The 22,411-nt window shown below is 48.6% G+C and overlaps 1 protein-coding gene across 3 annotated transcripts in view; it reads right to left on the reverse strand.

Moving 5' to 3' along the window:
• The window catches only part of REEP1 (receptor accessory protein 1), a 315,311-nt gene that overhangs the window by 137,400 nt on the left and 155,500 nt on the right, over positions 1-22,411 (reverse strand). The window lies entirely within an intron of this gene.

The raw sequence follows: 22,411 nt of genomic DNA on the forward strand, positions 1-22,411 counted from the left end.
ATCAAGTTTGGAATCATATACCTCATCAGCACCAACACTTGCAAAAACTATTTTGTGAATGGATATCTCCTTGACAACCACAGCAGAGCATGTACGTATGTAACAGCCACAGGCTCCAAAAATCCTGTTGCATGTAAGTAACCTTATCCTTTCAATAAACAGGAAACAAAGTCAAGACAACATGCTCAGTGTTCTCTGGAGGAAACAATTTCTCCTCTCACTTTCTTGTGTTTTTTTAAATGTTTTCTTAAAGATAGAATTGTCTGTACATGAGTCCCGTACAAGGGGCCATAATTGGTATTATAGGAACAGGCATGTTTAGTGTTTGAATAAACAATAAACCACACATAATAGTGAAAGCGCTATAAACGATGCTCAATATTTTTCAGTCTAGGGCCAATGATATCCTATGTGAGTTAATATGGCGGTTGAGCACGCGTTCACTCGACTAGTATTTTGTTAGAATCAGAAGTGTATCAACAGTATGATAATAACATGCTTATTATTCCATCAGCTGACGGCCAAAGTTTTATAGAGATTCGTTTTCTAAAGAAATACCATAGGTCCTGATTTAGAATTCGACGGACGGGTTACTCCATCACAAACGTGACGTATATACCATTCACTGTATTACAAGTGCATTATACACCCAATGGATCCTTAGATCAGCCAAGTTAGAAACTATTTTTTTTTCAAGGCGGATTTATCGGGCTAGTATGGGCATAAACTCATTTACACATCTGGCCGCCGCCCTCTGAAACTGCAGCTGACTCGGAGCCTATTGCAATTTAGAAAGCTTATGAAAACCTGGCTTTTGGAGGGTTAAACAATGATTGCCTGTGTTTAAGATCTTGGGTCTCTTATTAAATAATTTGTCCTGTTACTCCACACTCTGAACTGTTTTGATCGCGCAAGGGTATCCCTTCATAAGTCACATTCACCTAACATAATATATACGTAAACAAATTAAATGCTTAACATTCTACTAATGGGTCCTATAAGAAAATTTGCTTTCTGATCCAAGCGGATGGAGTGTTAAAGGCTACTTATATGTACCCCTTGATGTTTTCTGTTTCCTAGTTTGTTACAACAGCGTTAGCATTATTGTATTCAAAGACATATGCGAGGAAGAAGGCACTTCAACATTCCCATCTGGTTTTCTAAATGATGAGATTCAGGACTGCTGGTAACTTTTACTTCCTAAACACATGCAACATTCAACCACCGAAAAGTGTATTCTGAAGCTCAACCAATCTTTTCTGTAAAAGCAACACATTATTTAGCTGATCACCATTGAAGCATTTCATGATAACCACCTAACACTCAAACTCGGGGCTTAGGAACAGTCGAATATTTATTGAATGTGGACTCAGAGGTACTAGAGCTGGTGAGAATCACATGTCAGTACTGACTCTTGAAATGATGACTTTGCCCGCTTAAACTACAATGGTGATCAGGTCATGCAACCGGATGGGTTAATCTAGTGAATTACATCAATCGGATTCCGGCCCGGATTATTGTTCTACTCTACTATCCTTCTGTTTCTAGAGTATTTAAGGCCTCTAAAGCCCACAAATATATCAAGGCTCTAGGTCCCGATATTAATCTGCTGGACGTGTACCAAGCGAAGCCATTGATAGGCGCCTCCTACTAGCACGTGCATTGACTAATTCCATGCTAGTGTTACTGGTCCCACATCTTGGAGGAAAGTGGCTACTTTCTCCATCCGCAAGAAGGGGACAAGAAAAGAATATTTGGATAATATGCCAAATCCTCCTGTTGGTGCTGAAGGGGAAATTTAGGGGTAGCCAAGCGCTATATAAATCCGATTTTAACATAACATAACATAACATTTGAACACATGCAGGATTAGATGCAAGGAAATAATATACTAACCAACTGCAAACATGTCTCGGTAATGTGTAAAGAGCAGTCTCATTTTCAGCTGTAGAAAGTTCAGTTATTGAAAATACTTCCTTTTTAACATTTTTATTTATTTATAAATTGAATTTGTTTTTAAAGGACTTGTTTGTGATCTGTAGCTACTCTTTAGAACTAGTCGAGGACCTGGTTTTTCTCCCAAATTAAATGACTCTCATACACGTGTATGTTGGTAGTGATGGTTTCTCGTTTGCGGTATATACTGTATCCCCGCTTCTCTACACGTGCGTGCGTAATCATTGAGTCATTCGTTTGTCTTGTGCACCCTCCACCAGGAGGTTTTGCCTTAAGGTTCAAGGCAGTAGTGATCGTGGAAGTGAGGGGGTAGTGGTGTGAAAGCTAAAATGTCAGAAAACCAGACAAGTGTTCTTTATTGAGTCTGGGTTCGGACTGAGGGTAAAAATTACGGATGCACTTTGTGAATTGTTAAGGGATTCTAGTGCATTGCAGTGAAAATTTAAAAAGAGGTCGACATGTTTCAGCCTTTGGTAGTCAGAGGATCTATAGGCTTTCTTCAGGACCAATGGGGTTAAGTGAAAATGTGAAAAATGTGAGAAGAAAAGAGGAAATTTGACCTGTTTCTTCGTGACTTTTAAGGTTACGTTGTACCTGTTAAAAGTAAACAACAAACACACAAACAGCGACAAACAGGGAGAGGGGATATGGAAAGACACATAATTATGTACAATAGTACCTTAATCTTATAAGGAACTAGAAAATGGCAATATTTCCCGTCATACTCAGTTTTGGGCGTCAACTCTTCCATTCTCATGCTTCGTTGCGACTTATGTTGGAGTGCCCATAGTTCTGACATTTATACTGTAGTGAAGTGCACTTAGCTCTAAACATCTCACTGTGCGTGGTCTATCGTGATACTGCATACAATCTGAGTATTCCAGGGGTGGCGACATGATGATGGTGCTTAAAAGATATTTTCACAGGTTGTGTTAGGTGAAAAACATTAGTGCTCAGAACGCTGCGCGCGCTTTTTCGATACGCATACCTTATTTTATTTTGGAAATTTCTCCCTCGGGGAATTAAGGCTGATCGAGAGAGGCCTTACTGCAAAGTATTAAGAAGGGGATATTATCTGGTGAGCTCCTTAAACTTACGGTTTTGTCGTTGTTAGGACGCTTCTAGTTTTACCCCATACCTTAGTGCCTTCTTACTCGGTCCTGGCAGCATGTGCTGACTCTGCCCTTCCTCACCCGGAACTACAAAGTGTAGTGGTTCCCGGTTTTTTATACTCCAGGGTGTGGAAAAAATAGAAGAAACACTTCAGCAGTTGCCGGAGGTGCCTTCCAAAGTTAAGGGTAGACTCCCCACTATTAATTGGGGAAATACTCTGTATGAGTAGACCGTGAGAATAGAAGTTTGTTTAGACTACAGTATTTAATATGGGGTTACAGGTGGGGTACATGGCTTAAAAACCCTAGAAGGGTTGGTAGTGTTTTTGTTTTCTCAAAAAGTCGAAGTTTTTTAGAATCATCTGTTAAGTGATAGCCATGGAACGGAATCATTCAGGCCTAAGGTATCTGTTTTCAACCTGTGAACCCAACGTTGTTCTTTTTCGAACAATATTCTTTCCGCATTTCTGTCAATTGTTTCCAGGCTTTCCAGGATTACCCAGTGGAGATCGTTGGCAGTATGTTGTTTCTCTTTGTAGTGTGACGACATCTTCGTCGTGTTTTTCTGGCAGTTGACATTGCTCCTGTGTTCACTGAGTCTTTGTTTCACTTTGCGGCATGTCATCCCTATGTATTTCATATTGCACGGGCAGGTGATCATATAAATCACATGGCTGGTGTTGCAATTGGTGTGTCTTTTTAACTTCCATAACATGTCAGGAAGTAATTGCAGCTCTTTTGTTGGTTTTGTGGTGGTACATGCCACGCAGGATCCACAAGGATAATGGCCAGTGATTGGGGGATTATTCCAGAGGCCTGTTAGTTCTTTCTTTTTTCTTGGCGGAGGTCTCGTGTGTACCAACAGGTCCTTGATATTCGTGCTCCTCTTGTTCGCAAATCTTGGTTTTGGCCAAGTCAAGGTGTTAGATGTAACGATCTTCCAGTTACGGTTGATTATTTTCTTCACCTGGTTAGTTATTGGGCTATACGTTGTTACACATGTGGTCCTGTCATCAACGTTTTTTGGGTGGCTTTCGAGGAGGGACTCTCTTGGTTGGTTTCTTGCTCGTTTTGCACAGGAGTTGATTATTCTTTTCGGGTAATCTCTGGTTGTCAATTTTTCACAGAGGTCCTTAGCTTGTGTCTTGTAGTCGTTTATAGAACTGCAATTCCTTCTGAGCCGTAAGAACTGGCTATACGGAAGGTTTTCCCTTAAGGGGCGGGGGTGGAAACTATTGAAGGATAGTAGACTGTTTTTAGCAGTGGGTTTAAAAAATGTTCTCGTTTGAAGACTGTTGTCTTTCGCAAAGATAGTGATATCCAGAAAATCCAGGCTTTGTGCATTTGCTGTGTATGTGAATTTGAGGCATTCGTCTTGAATGTTCAACCATCTGTGGAATTCTGTAAGGGATGTATTGTCCCCTCTCCAGATTAGGAAGACGTCGTCGATATATCTCTTCCAGAAGAGTATATGACGGAAAAAAGGATTTTGTGCGTTATGTACAAAGGTTTGTTCAAAAGTGCTCACGTACAGACCTGCTACGCTGGGCGCAAAGGTGCTGCCCATCGATGTTCCATGTTGCTGGAGGTAGAGAGTATCTTTATACTGGAAAAAGTTCTCCATTAGGGCCAATCTGCAGCATTCCAATACGAAATGTCTTGGGGTTCGGTGTGGCCAATCAATGTTGAACAGGATCGTTTCGAGAGTCTCCAAGGTTTTTTGTTGCGGAAGGCTCGTGTATAGACTCTCGACGTCCAGTCCTACTAAGAGCATACTGCTTTCTGAGTACTCGAAATTTTGTAGCATGTTGATCAAATCTCGAGTATCTTTCAGGTAGGTGGGAGTGGCTTGGACCAGTGGTCTTAAATACTGGTCTGCAAATTGTGATAATGGCTCTAGTATGGAGTTGATCCCCGAGACAATTGGTCTCCCTGGTGGTGGCATTTTTTCTTTGTGTGTTTTGGGCAGAGAGTAAAAGTAGGGCGTGACTGGTGTTTTTGTAACCAAATAGTCCGCCTCTTTCTTTGAAATCCAGTTATTGCATTCAGCTTCATCAATCATTAATGATATTGTTCTCTGTAAGCGCACTGTTGGGTCAGTTGTGATCACTTGGTAGAATTTTGTGTCCGCCAATAGATCCATACACTGTTTTTCATATCCTTCAGTTGTCAGTAAGACAATCCCTCCGCCTTTGTCCGCAGGCTTTATGACTATGTCATGGTTGTCTTTCAGTTCTGTCAGGGCCGCTTTCTCTGCTTTTGTCAGGTTCTGGAAGGTTTTGTGTGGCTGGTGATTCAATTCTTCGACTTCTTTCATGATTGCCTGTTCGAAAGTAGTTATTTCGATGGGGACTTGCGAGTTGAGTGGGCAAAAGGTAGACTTTCTTCTTAGATTTGTGTCTCCTTCTTGGGGTAGTTGTTCTCCCTTGAAAAAGGCTTTCAGTTTCAGCGTGCGGCAAAAGTTGGCGAGTTCGCATTTTGTTTTGAAGACATCTACTTTTGGAGTTGGCACGTACCCTAATCCTTTGTTCAGGACGTTGGTTTGATTTTCTGTAAGTTCTAAACCTGTCAGGTTGACTATTAGATTGTCGGCCCTTGTCCTGGGTTGGCTTTTGTTGCGCTCCTGGTTTGGACCTGTCGGGGTTGGTCGGACCAAGTCACTCCTTTTTGTCTTGACTTTCGATTGTTCTGGCCATTCCCTAAAAAAGGACGGCTTTGTTGATAATTTTGGGCTCCTTGTGGTGGCATTTGTTGATTCATAGGGACCTGGAAATATGGGTTAGGCCAGCCTTGGAACTGAGGGTTGAACGGGTGGAATGGTACTCCTTGCATGTTATCTTGGAAGAAGGGGGGGCGCCAATAGTTGCCTCTGCCTCTTCGTTGTCCCCTTTTGTTCCTGAAGTTTCCACGGCCTCTGGGTGTTGTATCGTCTCCACTTTGATCAGAGCTGTTGTCTGAGGACACACTGGTCGTGTCTGAATTATCATTTGGTTTGTAGTCTTTGCTACTGTAGGGGTGAATGCGTTCCAAAGAGAATCTTTTCAGTTCTTTTGCCAACTTTTGCAATTTGGTTTGTGTGAGGTATTCCTGACTGTCTTTCATTTCTTTATTGATTTCGTCAAGGCGTGTCTTGTAGATTGTTATATTAATTGTGTTGTTCAGTTTTGTTTCTAACATCTCAATCTTGACCGCTAGTTCATCCGTTAGCCTGGTTGCCGTTTTAATTATTAGGACTAGGTAGTCTCTGGTACATTTCCAGGATATAAAAGACCAATCTTTCCTAAATGCCAGGTCTTTGAGGAAAATTCGTGGTGCGTTCGTCACCCATAGGCCTCTTGGTGCCGCATTGACTCGGAGGTACTCGGTCATTATTATTCCGTGCACTGCTGTGCGTACTTGCTCTTTTTTCAATTCGCTCAACTCGTCCCATTCTGCCGTTGACGATAGAGTCTGGTTGAGGTCACCCTCTATGAGTAGAGGTGGTCTTGCCAAGATTTCATCATAGTCTTCAGTTGTGTAACTGAGTCCCAGACTTCCTGCCATGTTGGTATGCTTTGCAGGGAGTATGGTGTCACAGGCTTTTGTTGTTGCCTATGCGAATTTCTCCCACAGCTGTTCGCTGCTTGACATGTATTATCATGGAGGTGGGGGGAGGCAGAGTGAAAATCCTTTCAGTCTCCGTCGATAACTTTATAATCAGAAGGGGAAAGGATCACTGGTCCTGCTTAAACCTTGGGCTCACAAGTCGAGGACCTGGTTTTTCTCCCAAATTAAATGACTCTCATACACGTGTATGTTGGTAGTGATGGTTTCTCGTTTGCGGTATATACTGTATCCCCGCTTCTCTACACGTGCGTGCGTAATCATTGAGTCATTCGTTTGTCTTGTGCACCCTCCACCAGGAGGTTTTGCCTTAAGGTTCAAGGCAGTAGTGATCGTGGAAGTGAGGGGGTAGTGGTGTGAAAGCTAAAATGTCAGAAAACCAGACAAGTGTTCTTTATTGAGTCTGGGTTCGGACTGAGGGTAAAAATTACGGATGCACTTTGTGAATTGTTAAGGGATTCTAGTGCATTGCAGTGAAAATTTAAAAAGAGGTCGACATGTTTCAGCCTTTGGTAGTCAGAGGATCTATAGGCTTTCTTCAGGACCAATGGGGTTAAGTGAAAATGTGAAAAATGTGAGAAGAAAAGAGGAAATTTGACCTGTTTCTTCGTGACTTTTAAGGTTACGTTGTACCTGTTAAAAGTAAACAACAAACACACAAACAGCGACAAACAGGGAGAGGGGATATGGAAAGACACATAATTATGTACAATAGTACCTTAATCTTATAAGGAACTAGAAAATGGCAATATTTCCCGTCATACTCAGTTTTGGGCGTCAACTCTTCCATTCTCATGCTTCGTTGCGACTTATGTTGGAGTGCCCATAGTTCTGACATTTATACTGTAGTGAAGTGCACTTAGCTCTAAACATCTCACTGTGCGTGGTCTATCGTGATACTGCATACAATCTGAGTATTCCAGGGGTGGCGACATGATGATGGTGCTTAAAAGATATTTTCACAGGTTGTGTTAGGTGAAAAACATTAGTGCTCAGAACGCTGCGCGCGCTTTTTCGATACGCATACCTTATTTTATTTTGGAAATTTCTCCCTCGGGGAATTAAGGCTGATCGAGAGAGGCCTTACTGCAAAGTATTAAGAAGGGGATATTATCTGGTGAGCTCCTTAAACTTACGGTTTTGTCGTTGTTAGGACGCTTCTAGTTTTACCCCATACCTTAGTGCCTTCTTACTCGGTCCTGGCAGCATGTGCTGACTCTGCCCTTCCTCACCCGGAACTACAAAGTGTAGTGGTTCCCGGTTTTTTATACTCCAGGGTGTGGAAAAAATAGAAGAAACACTTCAGCAGTTGCCGGAGGTGCCTTCCAAAGTTAAGGGTAGACTCCCCACTATTAATTGGGGAAATACTCTGTATGAGTAGACCGTGAGAATAGAAGTTTGTTTAGACTACAGTATTTAATATGGGGTTACAGGTGGGGTACATGGCTTAAAAACCCTAGAAGGGTTGGTAGTGTTTTTGTTTTCTCAAAAAGTCGAAGTTTTTTAGAATCATCTGTTAAGTGATAGCCATGGAACGGAATCATTCAGGCCTAAGGTATCTGTTTTCAACCTGTGAACCCAACGTTGTTCTTTTTCGAACAATATTCTTTCCGCATTTCTGTCAATTGTTTCCAGGCTTTCCAGGATTACCCAGTGGAGATCGTTGGCAGTATGTTGTTTCTCTTTGTAGTGTGACGACATCTTGGTCGTGTTTTTCTGGCAGTTGACATTGCTCCTGTGTTCACTGAGTCTTTGTTTCACTTTGCGGCATGTCATCCCTATGTATTTCATATTGCACGGGCAGGTGATCATATAAATCACATGGCTGGTGTTGCAATTGGTGTGTCTTTTTAACTTCCATAACATGTCAGGAAGTAATTGCAGCTCTTTTGTTGGTTTTGTGGTGGTACATGCCACGCAGGATCCACAAGGATAATGGCCAGTGATTGGGGGATTATTCCAGAGGCCTGTTAGTTCTTTCTTTTTTCTTGGCGGAGGTCTCGTGTGTACCAACAGGTCCTTGATATTCGTGCTCCTCTTGTTCGCAAATCTTGGTTTTGGCCAAGTCAAGGTGTTAGATGTAACGATCTTCCAGTTACGGTTGATTATTTTCTTCACCTGGTTAGTTATTGGGCTATACGTTGTTACACATGTGGTCCTGTCATCAACGTTTTTTGGGTGGCTTTCGAGGAGGGACTCTCTTGGTTGGTTTCTTGCACGTTTTGCACAGGAGTTGATTATTCTTTTCGGGTAATCTCTGGTTGTCAATTTTTCACAGAGGTCCTTAGCTTGTGTCTTGTAGTCGTTTATAGAACTGCAATTCCTTCTGAGCCGTAAGAACTGGCTATACGGAAGGTTTTCCCTTAAGGGGCGGGGGTGGAAACTATTGAAGGATAGTAGACTGTTTTTAGCAGTGGGTTTAAAAAATGTTCTCGTTTGAAGACTGTTGTCTTTCGCAAAGATAGTGATATCCAGAAAATCCAGGCTTTGTGCAAAGTGAAACAAAGACTCAGTGAACACAGGAGCAATGTCAACTGCCAGAAAAACACGACCAAGATGTCGTCACACTACAAAGAGAAACAACATACTGCCAACGATCTCCACTGGGTAATCCTGGAAAGCCTGGAAACAATTGACAGAAATGCGGAAAGAATATTGTTCGAAAAAGAACAACGTTGGGTTCACAGGTTGAAAACAGATACCTTAGGCCTGAATGATTCCGTTCCATGGCTATCACTTAACAGATGATTCTAAAAAACTTCGACTTTTTGAGAAAACAAAAACACTACCAACCCTTCTAGGGTTTTTAAGCCATGTACCCCACCTGTAACCCCATATTAAATACTGTAGTCTAAACAAACTTCTATTCTCACGGTCTACTCATACAGAGTATTTCCCCAATTAATAGTGGGGAGTCTACCCTTAACTTTGGAAGGCACCTCCGGCAACTGCTGAAGTGTTTCTTCTATTTTTTCCACACCCTGGAGTATAAAAAACCGGGAACCACTACACTTTGTAGTTCCGGGTGAGGAAGGGCAGAGTCAGCACATGCTGCCAGGACCGAGTAAGAAGGCACTAAGGTATGGGGTAAAACTAGAAGCGTCCTAACAACGACAAAACCGTAAGTTTAAGGAGCTCACCAGATAATATCCCCTTCTTAATACTTTGCAGTAAGGCCTCTCTCGATCAGCCTTAATTCCCCGAGGGAGAAATTTCCAAAATAAAATAAGGTATGCGTATCGAAAAAGCGCGCGCAGCGTTCTGAGCACTAATGTTTTTCACCTAACACAACCTGTGAAAATATCTTTTAAGCACCATCATCATGTCGCCACCCCTGGAATACTCAGATTGTATGCAGTATCACGATAGACCACGCACAGTGAGATGTTTAGAGCTAAGTGCACTTCACTACAGTATAAATGTCAGAACTATGGGCACTCCAACATAAGTCGCAACGAAGCATGAGAATGGAAGAGTTGACGCCCAAAACTGAGTATGACGGGAAATATTGCCATTTTCTAGTTCCTTATAAGATTAAGGTACTATTGTACATAATTATGTGTCTTTCCATATCCCCTCTCCCTGTTTGTCGCTGTTTGTGTGTTTGTTGTTTACTTTTAACAGGTACAACGTAACCTTAAAAGTCACGAAGAAACAGGTCAAATTTCCTCTTTTCTTCTCACATTTTTCACATTTTCACTTAACCCCATTGGTCCTGAAGAAAGCCTATAGATCCTCTGACTACCAAAGGCTGAAACATGTCGACCTCTTTTTAAATTTTCACTGCAATGCACTAGAATCCCTTAACAATTCACAAAGTGCATCCGTAATTTTTACCCTCAGTCCGAACCCAGACTCAATAAAGAACACTTGTCTGGTTTTCTGACATTTTAGCTTTCACACCACTACCCCCTCACTTCCACGATCACTACTGCCTTGAACCTTAAGGCAAAACCTCCTGGTGGAGGGTGCACAAGACAAACGAATGACTCAATGATTACGCACGCACGTGTAGAGAAGCGGGGATACAGTATATACCGCAAACGAGAAACCATCACTACCAACATACACGTGTATGAGAGTCATTTAATTTGGGAGAAAAACCAGGTCCTCGACTTGTGAGCCCAAGGTTTAAGCAGGACCAGTGATCCTTTCCCCTTCTGATTATAAAGTTATCGACGGAGACTGAAAGGATTTTCACTCTGCCTCCCCCCACCTCCATGATAATACACTCTTTAGAACTAGACTTTAACAGACGATGAGTTTATATAGACCCTGTCATCCATCGAATCGGTGACTGAGGAACAATCCAGAAATGGGGACACAGCCCAATAGTATCAGCTCCAAAATGATATGACGCAATAAGAAGAACCTGTCTTGACGTTACTGTCTGTGTTCCCAAGTGTATCCACCTCGTCTGTGACACAGAAGTGCCCTTGGGGCACAGAAAGTGGACACAACTGCCTTTTCACCTCCATGGAACTTCTGTAAATCATCCTTTGCCCCGAATCCCTAAATTATCATTGCTGTCAACAAAAAGGTGCCCAGATTGTTTTATGCTTTCTTATGTAACTTATTGATCATGTGATAGCTTTTTTAGTGTTTGATCTTAGAAAACAATTCTTGCTTAGCCGGATGACTAGTATGAGGGGCTCGATGTACCTGGGCTTTATGGATTTATCCACAGCCTTTGATCTGGTCAACAGGTCAAGGCTGTGGATTATCCTCTTAGATATGGGGCTAGACCCTTGCCTGGTGCACATTTTAGCTGACCTTCACCAGGATTTGTATGCGGCAGTAAGAGTGTCTCATGATGGTAATTGTACTCGCCCTTTTAAATCAGGTAGAGGAGTGCGCCAGGGGTGCATCCTGGCCCCTCTGCTTTTTACATTATATATTAATAGCATCAACAAAACCCTAGGTGAAGCAACGCTGGATACTCCGCGTGTAGGAGGCCAAGCCATTCCGGTCCTCCTATACGCGGACGGCGCATTCTTAATAGCTCGTACCCCCCTAGGTCTGCAAAGACTCCTGAATTCTTTCGGTGACTTCATGAGCTCCTTGGACCTAGTTGTTAACATAGCTAAATCTCATGTTTTAACTATGGGCCTCAAAAAAGATAAAGCCAGAACCTTTCATTGTATGGGGTCAGCCGTCACCAGTGTTAAGGTTTTTACTTACTTGGGGGTCCTGTTTGATGACAAAGGTTCATGGTTCCCCCAACTCTTAGCTAAAAGAAACAGTGTAAGTAGGTCTGCATCCGCTATACAAAGCTTTGCGCGGTGCTTGGGTGGCAAGCCCTGTGAGGCGGTATTGAAAGTTTACAAAGCTAAATGCATAGAAGTAGCGACCTATGGAGCTGCTATATGGGGGTACAAGAATGTAGAGGGGATTCAGTTGGTTGAGAAATCATTTTTTCGATCCCTTCTTTCTATCCCCAATCTTCATCCACTTTCGCCGTACATCAAGAGCTGGGGATGGGATATGTTTCCGACCTGTTAAACCTGGCCCCTCTAACCTGTTGGGTTAAAACCTGGCTGAACCCTAAACTCCGTTTGAATCGCCTGATCCTAAAAGACTGTTTGCTCCTGAATAGAGCTTCCGCAATACCCTGGTTTACCTATATAAAAACATGTTTGTTAAACTAGGGCGGCCTGAATTGTATGTAAAGCCAGATCTGATCACCAAAGGTGATGTTAGCTGGGTAAAAACACATTTTTTACTATTAATGGCCCAGGATCATGAGTCCGCGGAGTTGAAAAAACCTACCGCTAGGGCTCATTTTCTTTTAATCACATCCCCCTCAATAGAACCTTACTTAAGGCTAGTATCGAAGCCGTTTCAACGCTGGCTACTGACAAGGTTTCGTTTTAACCTGATTCATTTCTCACCACCAAGATCACCACCAAGAGCCAGGATACTCCCTGCTTCCCTCTCACCACCAAGAGCCGGGATACTCCCTGCATCTCTCTCACCACCAAGAGCCAGGATACTCCCTGCTTCCCTCTCACCACCAAGAGCCGGGATACTCCCTGCATCTCTCTCACCACCAAGAGCCAGGATACTCCCTGCTTCCCTCTCACCACAAGAGCCGGGATACTCCCTGCTTCCCTCTCACCACCAAAAGCCAGGATACTCCCTGCATCCCTCTCACCACCAAGAGCCAGGATACTCCCTGCATCCCTCTCACCAGCAAGAGCCAGGATACTCCCTGCATCCCTCTCATCATCAAGAGCCAGGATACTCCCTGCATCCCTCTCACCGCCAAGGGCCAGGATACTCCCTGCATCCCTCTCACCGCCAAGAGCCAGGATACTCCCTAAATCCCTCTGACCACCAAGAGCCAGGATACTCCCTGCATCCCTCTGACCACCAAGAGCCAGGATACTCCCTGCATCCCTCTCACCACCCAGAGCCAGGATACTCCCTGCATCCCTCTCACCAGCAAGAGCCAGGATACTCCCTGCATCCCTCTCACCACCAAGAGCCAGGATACTCCCTGCATCCCTCTCATCCTCAAGAGCCAGGATACTCCCTGCATCCCTCTCACCACCAAGAGCCAGGATACTCCCTGCATCCCTCTCACCAGCAAGAGCCAGGATACTCCCTGCATCCCTCTCACCACCAAGAGCCAGGATACTCCCTGCATCCCTCTCATCATCAAGAGCCAGGATACTCCCTGCATCCCTCTCACCACCAAGAGCCAGGATACTCCCTGCATCTCTCTCACCAGCAAGAGTCAGGATACTCCCTGCATCCCTCTCACCGCCAAGATCCAGGATACTCCCTGCATCCATCTCACCACCAAGAGCCAGGATACTCCCTGCATCCCTCTCATCATCAAGAGCCAGGATACTCCCTGTATCCCTCTCACGACCAAGAGCCAGGATACTCCCTGCATCCCTCTGACCACCAAGAGCAAGGATACTCCCTGCATCCCTCTGACCACCAAGAGCCAGGATACTCCCTGCATCCCTCTAACCACCAAGAGCCAGGATACTCCCTGTTTCCCTCTCACCACCAAGAGCCAGTATACTCCCTGCATCCCTCTCACCACCAAGAGCCAGGATACTCCGTGCATCCCTCTCACCACCAAGTGCCAGGATACTCACTGCATCCCTCTCACCACCAAGAGCCAGGATACTCCCTGCTTCCCTCTCACCACCAAGAGCCGGGATACTCCCTGCATCCCTCTAACCACCAAGAGCCAGGATACTCCCTGCTTCCCTCTCACCACCAAGAGCCAGTATACTCCCTGCATCCCTCTCACCACCAAGAGCCAGGATACTCCGTGCATCCCTCTCACCACCAAGAGCCAGGATACTCCCTGCATCCCTCTCATCATCAAGAGCCAGGATACTCCCTGCATCCCTCTCATCATCAAGAGCCAGGATACTCCCTGCATCTCTCTCACCACCAAGAGCCAGGATACTCGCTGTTATCCTCTCACCACCAAAGGCCAGGATACTTCCTGCATCCCCCTCACCAGCAAGAGCCGCCAGGATACTCCCTGCATCCCTCTCATCATCAAGAGCCAGGATACTCCCTGCTTCCCTCTCACCACCAAGTGCCAGGATACTCACTGCATCCCTCTCACCACCAAGAGCCAGGATACTCCCTGCTTCCCTCTCACCACCAAGAGCCGGGATACTCCCTGCATCCCTCTAACCACCAAGAGCCAGGATACTCCCTGCTTCCCTCTCACCACCAAGAGCCAGTATACTCCCTGCATCCCTCTCACCACCAAGAGCCAGGATACTCCGTGCATCCCTCTCACCACCAAGAGCCAGGATACTCCCTGCATCCCTCTCATCATCAAGAGCCAGGATACTCCCTGCATCCCTCTCATCATCAAGAGCCAGGATACTCCCTGTATCTCTCTCACCACCAAGAGCCAGGATACTCGCTGTTATCCTCTCACCACCAAAGGCCAGGATACTTCCTGCATCCCCCTCACCAGCAAGAGCCGCCAGGATACTCCCTGCATCCCTCTCACCACCAAGAGCCAGGATACTCCCTGCATCCCTCTGACCACCAAGAGCCAGGATACTCCCTGCTTCCCTCTGACCACCAAGAGCCAGGATACTCCCTGCTTCCCTCTCACCACCAAGAGTCAGGATACTCCCTGCATCCCTCTGACCACCAAGAGCCAGGATACTCCCTGCTTCCCTTTGACCACCAAGAGCCAGGATACTCCCTGCTTCCCTCTCACCACCAAGAGCCGGGATACTCCCTGCTTCCCTCTCACCACCAAGAGCCAGGATACTCACTGCATCCCTCTCACCACCAAGAGCCAGGATACTCCCTGCTTCCCTCTCACCACCAAGAGCAGGGATACTCCCTGCATCCCTCTCACCAGCAAGAGCCAGGATACTCCCTGCATCCCTCTCATCATCAAGAGCCAGGATACTCCCTGCATCCCTCTCACCGCCAAGAGCCAGGATACTCCCTGCATCCCTCTCACCGCCAAGAGCCAGGATACCCCCAGCATCCCTCTGACCACCAAGAGCCAGGATACTCCCTGCATCCCTCTCATCATCAAGAGCCAGGATACTCCCTGCATCCCTCTCACCACCAGGAGCCAGGATACTCCCTGCATCCCTCTCACCGCCAAGATCCAGGATACTCCCTGCATCCCTCTCACCGCCACGAGCCAGGATACTCCCTGCTTCCCTCTCACCACCAAGAGCCGGGATACTCCCTGCATCTCTCTCACCACCAAGAGCCGGGATACTCCCTGCATCTCTCTCACCACCAAGAGCCGGGATACTCCATGCTTCCCTCTCACCACCAAGAGCCAGGATACTCCATGCTTCCCTCTCACCACCAAGAGCCAGGATACTCCCTGCACCCCTCTCACCGCCAAGAGCCAGGATACTCCCTGCATCCCTCTGACCACCAAGAGCCAGGATACTCCCTGCATCCCTCTAACCACCAAGAGCCGGCATTCTCCCTGCATCCCTCTCATCCTCAAGAGCCAGGATACTCCCTGCATCCCTCTCACCACCAAGAGCCAGGATACTCCCTGCATCCCTCTCACCACCAAGAGCCGGGATACTCCCTGCATCCCTCTCACTGCCAAGATCCAGGATACTCCCTGCATCCCTCTCACCGCCACGAGCCAGGATACTCCCTGCATCCCTCTCACCACTAAGAGCCGGGATACTCCCTGCATCACTCTCACCGGCAAGAGCCAGGATACTCCCTGCATCCCTCTCACCGCCAGGATCCAGGATACTCCCTACATCCCTCTCACCACCAAGAGCCAGGATACTCCCTGCATCCCTCTCACCGCCAAGAGCCAGGATACTCCCTGCATTCCTCTCACCACCAAGAGCCGGGATACTCCCTGCATTCCTCTCACCGCCAAGATCAGGGTTACTCCCTGCATCCCTCCAACCACCAAGAACCAGGATACTCCCTGCATCCCTCTCACCGCAAAGAGCCAGGATACTCCCTGCATCCCTCTCACCGCCAAGATCCAGGATACTCCCTGCATCCCTCTCACCGCCAGATCCATCCCTCTCACCGCCAAGATCCAGGATACTCCCTGCATCCCTCTCACCGCCAAGAGCCAGGATACTCCCTGCATCCCTCTCACCACCAAGAGCCAGGATACTCCCTGCATCCCTCTCATCATCAAGAGCCAGGATACTCCCTGCATCCCTCTCACCACCAAGAGCCAGGATACTCCCTGCCTCTCTCTCACCAGCAAGAGCCAGGATACTCCCTGCATCCCTCTCACCACCAAGAGCCAGGATACTCCCTGCATCCCTCTCACCGCCAAGAGCCAGGATACTCCCTGCATCCCTCTGACCACCAAGAGCCAGGATACTCCCTGCATCCCTCTCATCATCAAGAGCCAGGATACTCCCTGCATCCCTCTCACCACCAGGAGCCAGGATACTCCCTGCATCCCTCTCACCACCAAGAGCCAGGATACTCCCTGCATCCCTCTCACCACCAAGAGCCAGGATACTCCCTGCATCCCTCTCACCACCAAGAGCCAGGATACTCCCTGCATCCCTCTCACCAGCAAGAGCCAGGATACTCCCTGCATCCCTCTCACCGCCAAGAGCCAGGATACTCCCTGCATCCCTCTCACCACCAAGAGCCAGGATACTCCCTGCATCCCTCTCACCACCAAGAGCCAGGATGCTCCCTGCATCCCTCTCACCGCCACGAGCCAGGATACTCCCTGCTTCCCTCTCACCACCAAGAGACAGGATACCACCAAGAGCCAGGATACTCCCTGCTTCCCTCTCACCACCAAGAGCCAGGATACTCCCTGCATCCCTCTCACCACCAAGAGCCAGGATACTCCCTGCATCCGGATACTCCCTGCATCCCTCTCATCATCAAGAGCCAGGATACTCCCTGCATCCCTCTCACCACCAAGAGCCAGGATACTCCCTGCATCCCTCTCATCCTCAAGAGCCAGGATACTCCCTGCATCCCTCTCACCACCAAGAGCCAAGATACTCCCTGCATCCCTCTCACCAGCAAGAGCCAGGATACTCCCTGCATCCCTCTCACCACCAAGAGCCAGGATACTCCCTACATCCCTCTCATCATCAAGAGCCAGGATACTCCCTGCATCCCTCTCACCACCAAGAGCCAGAATACTCCCTGCATCTCTCTCACCACCAAGAGCCAGGATACTCCCTGCTTCCCTCTCACCACCAAGAGGCAGGATACTCCCTGCATCCCTCTCACCACCAAGAGCCAGGATACTCCGTGCATCCCTCTCACCGCCAAGAGCCAGGATACTCCCTGCATCCCTCTCACCACCAAGATCACCACCAAGAGCCAGGATACTCCCTGCTTCCCTCCCACCACCAAGAGCCGGGATACTCCCTGCATCCCTCTCACCACCAAGAGCCAGGATACTCCCTGCATCTCTCTCACCACTAAGAGCCAGGATACTCCCTGCTTCCCTCTCATCACCAAGAGCCGGGATACTCCCTGCATCCCTCTCACCACCAAGAGCCAGGATACTCCGTGCATCCCTCTCACCGCCAAGAGCCAGGATACTCCCTGCATCTCTCTCACCACCAAGATCACCACCAAGAGCCAGGATACTCCCTGCTTCCCTCTCACCACCAAGAGCCGGATACTCCCTGCATCTCTCTCACCACCAAGAGCCAGGGTACTCCCTGCTTCCCTCTCACCACCAAGAGCCGGGATACTCCCTGCATCCCTCTCACCACCAAGAGCCAGGATACTCCCTGCATCCCTCTCACCGCCAAGAGCCAGGATACTCCCTGCATCCCTCTCACCGCCAAGAGCCAGGATACTCCCTGCATCCCTCTGACCACCAAGAGCCAGGATACTCCCTGCATCCCTCTCACCAGCAAGAGCCAGGATACTCCCTGCATCCCTCTCATCCTCAAGAGCCAGGATACTCCCTGCATCCCTCTCATCCTCAAGAGCCAGGATACTCCCTGCATCCCTCTCACCGCCAAGGGCCAGGATACTCCCTGCATCCCTCTCACCAGCAAGAGCCAGGATACTCCCAGCATTCCTCTCACCACCAAGAGCCAGGATACTCCCTGCATCCCTCTCATCATCAAGAGCCAGGATACTCCCTGCATCCCTTTCACCACCAAGAGCCAGGATACTCCCTGCATATCTCTCACCAGCAAGAGCCAGGATACTCCCTGCATCCATCTCACCGCCAAGATCCAGGATACTCCCTGCATCCCTCTCACCGCCACGAGCCAGGATACTCCCTGCATCCCTCTCACCACCAAGAGCCGGGATACTCCCTGCTTCCCTCTCACCACCAAGAGCCAGGATACCACCAAGAGCCAGGATACTCCCTGCTTCCCTCTCACCACCAAGAGCCAGGATACTCCCTGCATTCCTCTCACCACCAAGAGCCAGGATACTCCAAGCATCTGGATACTCCCTGCATCCCTCTCATCATCAAGAGCCAGGATACTCCCTGCATCCCTCTCACCACCAAGAGCCAGGATACTTCCTGCATCCCTCTCACCACCAAGAGCCAGGATACTCCCTGCATCCCTCTCACCAGCAAGAGCCAGGATACTCCCTGCATCCCTCTCATCATCAAGAGCCAGGATACTCCCTGCATCCCTCTCACCGCCAAGAGCCAGGATACTCCCTGCATCCCTCTCACCGCCAAGAGCCAGGATACTCCCTGCATCCCTCTGACCACCAAGAGCCAGGATACTCCCTGCATCCCTCTCACCACCAAGAGCCAGGATACTCTCTGCATCCCTCTCACCAGCAAGAGCCAGGATACTCCCTGCATTCCTCTCACCACCAAGAGCCAGGATACTCCCTGCATCCCTCTCATCCTCAAGAGCCAGGATACTCCCTGCATCCCTCTCACCACCAAGAACCAGGATACTCCCTGCATCCCTCTCGTAAGCAAGAGCCAGGATACTCCCTGCATCCCTCTCACCACCAAGAGCCAGGATACTCCCTGCATCCCTCTCATCATCAAGAGCCAGGATACTCCCTGCATCCCTCTCACCACCAAGAGCCAGGATACTCCCTGCATCTCTCTCACCAGCAAGAGCCAGGATACTCCCTGCATCCCTCTCACCGCCAAGATCCAGGATACTCCCTGCATCCCTCTCACCGCCATGAGCCAGGATACTCCCTGCATCCCTCTCACCACCAAGAGCCGGGATACTCCCTGCATCACTCTCACCGGCAAGAGCCAGGATACTCCCTGCATTCTCTCACCGCCAAGATCCAGGATACTCCCTACATCCCTCTCACCACCAAGAGCCAGGATACTCCCTGCATCCCTCTCACCACCAAGAGCCAGGATACTCCCTGCATTCCTCTCACCACCAAGAGCCGGGATAATCCCCTTCATTCCTCTCACCGCCAAGATCCAGGATACTCCCTGCATCACCCTCACCGGCAAGAGCCAGGATACTCCCTGCATCCCTCTCACCGCCAAGATCCAGGATACTCCCTGCATCCCTCTCACCGCCAAGAGCCAGGATACTCCCTGCATCCCTCTCACCGCCAAGATCCAGGATACTCCCTGCATCCCTCTAACCGCCAAGAGCCAGGATACTCCCTGCATCCCTCTCACCACCAAGAGCCGGGATACTCCCTGCATTCCTCTCACCGCCAAGAGCCAGGATACTCTTTGCATTCCTCTGACCGCCAAGAGCCAGGATACTCCCTGCATCCCTCTCAACACCAAGAGCCAGGATACTCCGTGCATCCCTCTCACCACCAAGAGCCAGGATACTCCCTGCATCCCTCTCACCACCAAGATCACCACCAAGAGCCAGGATACTCCCTGCTTCCCTCTCACCACCAAGAGCCGGGATACTACCTGCATCCCTCTCACCACCAAGAGCCAGGATACTCCCTGCATCTCTCTCACCACCAAGAGCCAGGATACTCCCTGCTTCCCTCTCACCACCAAGAGTCGGGATACTCCCTGCATCCCTCTCACCACCAAGAGCCAGGATACTCCGTGCATCCCTCTCACCGCCAAGAGACAGGATACTCCCTGCATCCCTCTCATCATCAAGAGCCAGGATACTCCCTGCATCCCTCTCACCACCAAGAGCCAGGATACTCCCTGCATCCCTCTCGCCACCAAGAGCCAGGATACTCCCTGCATCCCTCTCATCATCAAGAGCCAGGATACTCCCTGCATCTCTCTCACCACCAAGAGCCAGGATACTCCCTGCATCTCTCTCACCAGCAAGAGCCAGGATACTCCCTGCATCCCTCTCACCGCCAAGATCCAGGATACTCCCTGCATCCCTCTCACCACCAAGAGCCAGGATACTCCGTGCATTCCTCTCACCACCAAGAGCCAGGATACTCCCTGCATCCCTCTCATCATCAAGAGCCAGGATACTCCCTGCATTCCTCTCATCATCAAGAGCCAGGATACTCCCTGCATCTCTCTCATCATCAAGAGCCAGGATACTCCCTGCATCCCTCTCATCATCAAGAGCCAGGATACTCCCTGCATCCCTCTCACCACCAAGAGCCAGGATACTCCCTGCATCCCTCTCACCACCAACAGCCAGGATACTCCCTGCATCCCTCTCACCACCAAGAGCCGGGATACTCCCTGCATCTCTCTCACCACCAAGATCCAGGATACTCCCTGCTTCCCTCTCACCACCAAGAGCCAGGATACTCCCTGCTTCCCTCTCACCACCAAGAGCCAGGATACTCCCTGCATCTCTCTCACCAGCAAGAGCCAGGATACTCCCTGCATCCCTCTCACCACCAACAGCCAGGATACTCCCTGCTTCCCTCTCACCACCAAGAGCCGGGATACTCCCTGCATCTCTCTCACCGCCACGAGCCAGGATACTCCCTGCTTCCTTCTCACCACCAAGAGCCAGGATACTCCCTGCATCCCTCTGACCGCCAAGAGCCAGGATACTCCCTGCGTCCCTCTCACTGCCAACAGCCAGGATACTCCCTGCAACCCTCTGACCGCCAAGAGCCAGGATACTCCCTGCATCCCTCTCACCGCCAAGAGCCAGGATACTCCCTGCATCCCTCTGACCACCAAGAGCAAGGATACTCCCTGCATCTCTCTCACCACCAATAGCCAGGATACTCCCTGCTTCCCTCTCACCACCAAGAGCCAGGATACTCCCTGCTTCCCTCTCACCACCACGAGCCAGGATACTCCCTGCATCTCTCTCACCAGCAAGAGCCAGGATACTCCCTGCTTCCCTCTCACCACCAAGAGCCAGGATACTCCCTGCATCTCTCTCACCAGCAAGAGCCAGGATACTCCCTGCATCCCTCTCACCGCCAAGATCCAGGATACTCCCTGCATCTCTCTCACCAGCAAGAGCCAGGATACTCCCTGCATCCCTCTCACCGCCAAGATCCAGGATACTCCCTGCATCCCTCTCACCACCAAGAGCCAGGATACTCCCTGCATCCCACTCACCACCAAGAGCCAGGATACTCCCTACATCCCTCTCACCACCAAGATCCAGGATACTCCCTGCATCCCTCTCACGACCAAGAGCCAGGATACTCCCTGCATCCCTCTCACTACCAAGAGCTGGGATACTCCCTGCATCCCTCTCACCGCCAAGAGCCAGGATACTCCCTGCATCTCTCTCACCAGCAAGAGCCAGGATACTCCCTGCATCCCTCTCACCACCAAGATCCAGGATACTCCCTGCATCTCTCTCACCAGCAAGAGCCAGGATACTCCCTGCATCCCTCTCACCACCAAGAGCCAGGATACTCCCTGCTTCCCTCTCACCATCAAGAGCTAGGATACTCCCTGCATCCCTCTCACCACCGAACTCACTTATGAGGTTGGAATTAATTCATTCAATTGTGTTTTCAAATTTCGAAGTTAATTCCAAAATCTAAAAGCTCTCAAACGTTACCCCAAACCAGAAATAACAGATAATATAAATGCATGTAGTAGATTCGTAGTAGTGGCCTTTGCCGGGTACATAGCTGCCTTAATGGTTAAAAGCTATTTATGACTGGCAAAACATCACCTGGCACAGTGTCAAGCATTGGGGAGAAAAAACGTGCAATCCCCCAGGCTCACAACACACGTGTACATATAACCAAACAAGCAATGTACAGTGCACGGCCAGTTAATATGTTTCAGCTCACATTGACATGAAGGTGGCGTGCCAAGACATAGCTTTGTATTATGTTCAAAGATATTGTACTGGAGAAGAAGGGAATGACATTTTAAATCAACAATTAAAGATTGAAGCATGCAGGTTAGGTTC

The sequence above is a fragment of the Lissotriton vulgaris genome, chromosome 3_2 (genome assembly GCF_964263255.1).
Source record: "Lissotriton vulgaris chromosome 3_2, aLisVul1.2, whole genome shotgun sequence".
NCBI classification, from domain to species: domain Eukaryota; kingdom Metazoa; phylum Chordata; class Amphibia; order Caudata; family Salamandridae; genus Lissotriton; species Lissotriton vulgaris.